A 5,625-nucleotide genomic window follows, 5' to 3' on the forward strand; every position below is an offset into this window, starting at 1 on the left:
GGAGTTCTTATTGCTTCATTTCCTTTGTGATCACAGATAATCCAACAATCAAAGAATTAAATCCACCCAATCTAATTATAAGCAGCACCAAAATAGAGGGGAGAAATGAATGAGTGAGCCATAAATGTTGGCAATTTAATGTTTAGAGCTGAAAGAGAGGAGATTTTCTAGTCTAAAACTGTCATTCCACAGAAAAGGAATCTGAGGTCCTGGGATTTTCAATAACTTGGCCAAAACCAAGCACATAAAATATCAGAGCTGATTTTTTTGGAGTTCAGTTTGTTTAATTTGTAGAGATGGTTAGATTTTTACTAGTTCACAGCTCTCATCACATGAATAGGTTCATCACAATGTAAAAACAACACAAACTGCTTCCTCTATTACATTTAACCAAGTCAAATGACCACTGCTCAACCCATAATGTATCTGGATAAAATTAAATCAGGACTATATCAAGCCATAAATTTCTATATTTACAATAATCTTCAGGGAATGGAGTGGTTTGAATAGGAATCACAATAGAAAGGGCACAGAATACAAATTTCCAAAAAGTTAGATTGCAATAAAATCCACTCAAAATTAGGAGAAGACTGACCATCACTGAACCTGCCTTTGTTGATTCAGAAGGCACTCAGAGCTTGCTGGCTCTCATTAGCATGGATACCAATTTTCATTGTAGATGTAGAAGATGGGATTGACTCCATGATACAATCCAGAATCTGTGACTTCCAGTAAGCTGCTGATTGGAATGATGGGGGTGGAAATCAGTAGACCTGGTCTCCAGTTGTGGCTGGACCTAATATTATTTACTGAACTTGCTATTTGTTATCTGGCTTTCTCCTCTTATTGACTGCTATTACCTGAGGCATAAGGTAGTAAATCATTATTTTTTAAAAATAGCTCTCCAAGTCATGTGAAAGGCTTTACTTCCTGTGTCTTCAAACATAAAAAAAGAAGGCAAGTTCAGATAAGAACAGGCCCTAGTTAGGTGTCCAGTCCATGCTCCTCTTTATTCTGAACTTTACAAGCACAAACAAAAAAATCTTATGACTTCTTTGAGCCCCCAACAGTGTGCTGGAGATGCCAGTATTGGAAGCCTTCGGAAAAGGATGTCTATAAGTATTTTTTGAACATGACTTCAAAGTGGAGATCCTAGGCAATGAGCTCTTCTCCAATATCATCTAGTCCTCACTGATGATCAGCTTTGTTCGTTTCTACAGGCATGACTGCTGCTGCTCAGGTCATCTGCTCCTGTATCACTTGAGACAGGTCTACAGCATTGTCTTGGCCCAGAGACCCGGAATAAATTCTTGACAAGTTCAAACTCATCGAGAAAGAGCCATGTAGCAGAATTCACCCACGATGCATCTAAAGTGAGCAATTCACTTCCTTGTTGTGGCATAGATTTAAATTGGAGGGTCAGAGAAAATGAGAACTTGGTTGTAACAAATCTGGGAAAGTCATGTTGATCCATCCACCAATAAGACTCATAGGACACTTGGTAACGTTTTACATTTCCTTTGGTCGTGTCTGTGAGCATGGAAGGAGCCTTCAAAGAAGATGGAGACACACTTCCTCTTTTTTTGTGAAAAATCTATTCCCAGAGCTGCTGAAACAATCCTTTTATGGCACGAAAGGCTTTGGAAATGCATCTTCCCTGAGGATTCTACTTCGAAATAAGACATGAAGGGCGTAGACCTGCTCCTGGGTGAGCTGCTTATCGCTCTCAGCAGGATGGACACGTAGTGGTGGATCACACCCATGAAGAAGGCGATGAAGTCCATGGGCAGGACCAAGCAGAGGTGGACGCTGGAGGCCAGCGGCAGCTTGGGCTCTGCTCTTGTGGACCAGGAGGGATGCCCGTGGCTACTTCTGAGACTTCTGAGTCTCCTCTGCAAGGGCCCTGAGGGACAGCAGCTGGGTCTGGGCGGTTACCCCACCCACCACCACGGGCTCCCTCCGCCACCGTCCTCCCCTCACAGTCTGCGGGCCCACGTCCAGCCTGATATTTCAGATAAGGTTTTGGATGTCAAAGTAAGAACGTAACTACAGTGGGAAAATAGGGCCTTTGTAATGAGAATAATTAAATTTAGAAGACACTAACAGTACTTGTATTCCAACAAGAAAATACAATTAACTTTGCACTTACTTAGCAAGACATTTAAAATAGTACACCAGCACCATGTCCACTCTTAAAGAGAACGTTTTACTAACAATTCTCTTCTTCCTCTGCCCCCACCCCATGGTTGTCCTCATCTGAATGTCATAAAAATTAAATTTGAGAACATAAAATTACTTGTAGTCAAGCAACATGTTGTAGTAAATAGAAAACTAGTCTCAGACCCAACAAGGCCTGGATTAAACTCTTGACTCTAATACCAACTGCTTGTGCAAGTCACTAACTTTTTCAGTTCTCTAGGCAACTGTCTAAAATTGTAAATTTATAGAGCATGTGCTGACCTCTCAGAGAGGGAGTTTCCTCCTCTGGGAGTTCCCTATAATAATGAAATCTTAAATCTGGTCACCATTTCAGTCCCTTTCAATTAGTCAATTGCATTTTCTGATTATTTGATGCATGCATATCTCTTATAACCTATAGGATTGGAGAGAAAAGAAACCATAAAGTGATTTTTGTTGAACAAAACTAAACAAAAAACATTCAATTTATTTGAGGTAGTCAGTGCTTTCTTATAGGACTTGTCTTAGGGGAAAAATATGAAGCAAGTTTGCCTTCTTTATGCCTTCTCATCAAAAGGAGGTAGAAAAACAACTGTATGCCAAATTTGAGGCCACAAGGGAGTTCCTTACATATAGAGCAGGGGTCCCAAAGAGCACAATGAAATGGGTTAGAAGATGAATAAGCCAGGTCTTGGGGATCTGGTAGTGGGGTAATGGAGGTAGGAGGGCAGGCAAAGTGGTGGCATGAGACTGAGGAACTCAGAGAAGTCATTTTAAATCTGGAACTGAGGAAGCTAGGAATGACGGGTCTGTAGTTTAAATGTAAGGTTTGATGACGGAACAGAATCTATATTTTCATCATGGGCTTCACCAATACAAAGGACAGATGTGAAAATTTCCAGATATATTGGGATGTACTGATAGGATGAAATGTACCTACATCAGTCCCCACCTCTTTTTTCCTTCTATTTCTTGATGGTCGGTCTGGCACCTCCTGGACAAGAACATAGCTAGAGAAGAAACAGGGGACTTCCTTTATGAAGATGTCCTATGCAATTTTATTTCCAGCTGACCTTTCATACCTTAATGGTCAAATTGAGGTTTCCAGGTTTCTAGGATTCCTGGCAAGAAAGGTTTTCTTTATAATTTCTTTTCCTTGACCACCCATTTCACAAATTCATTCACTTATCACTTATTGCCAATTCAACCTCCATGCCAGACCTGCACAACTTGACAGTAGGTAGGGGCCAAAATTAAAACAGGCTAACTTCTTCAGGTCACAAGTAGATTATACTAGAAACAGACTGACAATGGTTGATTGCTGGGTGGTCACATTACAAGGAGGGGATTTGAACTCAGGTCTTCCTGATTCAAGGGCCATCACTTTATTCACTGTGTCACCTAGCTGCTAAATAACATACTCCCAATATACATATATTTATTTAAAAAACACTTACTACCAATACATGCATATTAATTGAATTAAGTATAAACTCCTATTTAAAGTTGTTCATAGGTTTCACCTCATATCTGGTAAAGAAGACAAAATATGGGAAAAATCAAGGTTACAGGAAGATAAGCACACTAGTGATTTTATTTTAATTTTTATTGATTTATTTATTTTATGCTTTTTGCAGGGGGAAAGGCTGGGGAATTGGTGTTAAGTGACTTGCCCAAGGTCACACAGCTAGCATGTGTTAAGTGTCTGAGGTTGAATTTGAACTCAGGTCCTCCTGACTCTAGGGCCAGTGCTCTATTCACTGCGCCACCTAGCCACCCCAACTAGTGAATTTTTTGGTAAAGCTTTAAATCAGTACAAACATTTTGCAAAGAAATGTGAGATTATATAAATAAATTATGTAAGTTGATCATAGACCCTTGGGCCCAGTGATTCCACTACTATATCAATGCCCCACAGAGGCTAGTGATTAAAAAAATCCCTACATATACCTAAATTATTTATAGCAGCACTTTTTGGATAGCAAACAATTGGAAATAAAGTAGATACTCACCGGTTGGGGATTGGCTAAAGAAACTGAGTTATATAAATTTAGTGGTCTTCCCCTGACCCCAGACTTGCACTTTCAGATCCCTATAGTCAAAACCTTTTCCCAGTTCTGAGCAGAAGTCAGGGTTTAAAAGAAGTCCCAAAGGGAAGGTCAATTCTGTCTCCATCTTTCTCTCCATATGCCTCCTGTATGTATCTTGATATCCATGTCATGTATCTTGATATAGCCAATATAAGTCACATTTGGTAAAATGTGATAAGTCTGAAAAGATTGATCAAGACCATACTATGAATGGTTTTTTTTTGTTTCATTTTTGTTTGTTCACACACATTTTATGGATATATTTTGTTTCTTTTACATCATTAAATTATCCCCCAATATCCAGACCTCTCCCTCTCCCAAAGAACCAGTTATATCAACTTTCTGCTTATCAGAGTGTATTGTAAACCTCTCTCCTCTTGCCACTGTAGACTTCCTGATTCCATCTATGTCAGTGTTTTTATACAAGACTCATGAAATCTCTGAGTCAGCTGGAACAGACTTCCTGTTTGGCATCATTTCACTTTATCAAATGGCTTTCAAAGACTTTTCACACTAAGTTGAAGGACTATGAGTGAGATTGACTGATTGGGTATCTTGTCACATATTTAAGTGGGATGGAATTGAGCAAAATCAATCACTTCACTCTCACACCTGGAATACACACCCTTCTCATAAACAGCTCTAAGAACCCCTAATTCCCTTTAAGGTTTATCTCAAGTGACACTTTCTTTACAAAGCCTTTACTGATCTCTAACTTTTCTCCCCCTCGCTAGTATCTTCTCCCACAAATGAAATTATAACTATTTTGTAGCTATTTTGAATATGTGTATATGCTTATTGTTGTGTTTGTGCATGGAGCTCATATGCATATGCACACATATACAGACATAATGACATATAAACGGATATACAGTTATCCTTTTCCCATCATGACTTTCCCCATCACAGTTTTGATTATATATATCTCCAGTCTGAAAGAGAAATTAAATGGGAATGTTGGGGGAGTTTTGCAGAAGGTGCAAATGACAGAAAAAAAAATTAAAACTCAGAAATGCATAAAATATATGTGTAGTATTGTACAATATCAACATATTTTATCTTTTTTATACCATAATAATTCAAACATCTTCTCTAGTACAAAGGGTGTGCCAAAATATTTTACACTGATATTCCAGATCCTGACTTTGTCGTGACCTCAACCCCCACAATTTGGAAGGATAACTGTAAATTACATAAATGACAGATAAAAACAAATATATGTATATATGTATGTGTGTCTGATGCTGTGATAGTAATGGCAATTAAAGATTCCCCTGTATTGGCTTGGTTTTCAAATTGATTGTGTTAAAACCCAGAGTTTGTTAATCCCACCTGTGGGATGGGCTTGTTGATGTGA

At 38.8% G+C, this 5,625-nt stretch overlaps 1 pseudogene; it reads right to left on the minus strand.

Annotated features, from left to right (window-relative positions):
- Positions 1–1,044: 1,044 nt before the first annotated feature.
- LOC138162265 (ER membrane protein complex subunit 3 pseudogene) overlaps positions 1,045–5,625 on the minus strand; it is a 10,558-nt pseudogene continuing 5,977 nt past the window's right edge.

The sequence above is a fragment of the Petaurus breviceps genome, unplaced genomic scaffold (assembly GCF_028583685.1).
Source record: "Petaurus breviceps papuanus isolate PSGF00001 unplaced genomic scaffold, PetGlider_PUasm1.0 186, whole genome shotgun sequence".
NCBI lineage: Eukaryota > Metazoa > Chordata > Mammalia > Diprotodontia > Petauridae > Petaurus > Petaurus breviceps.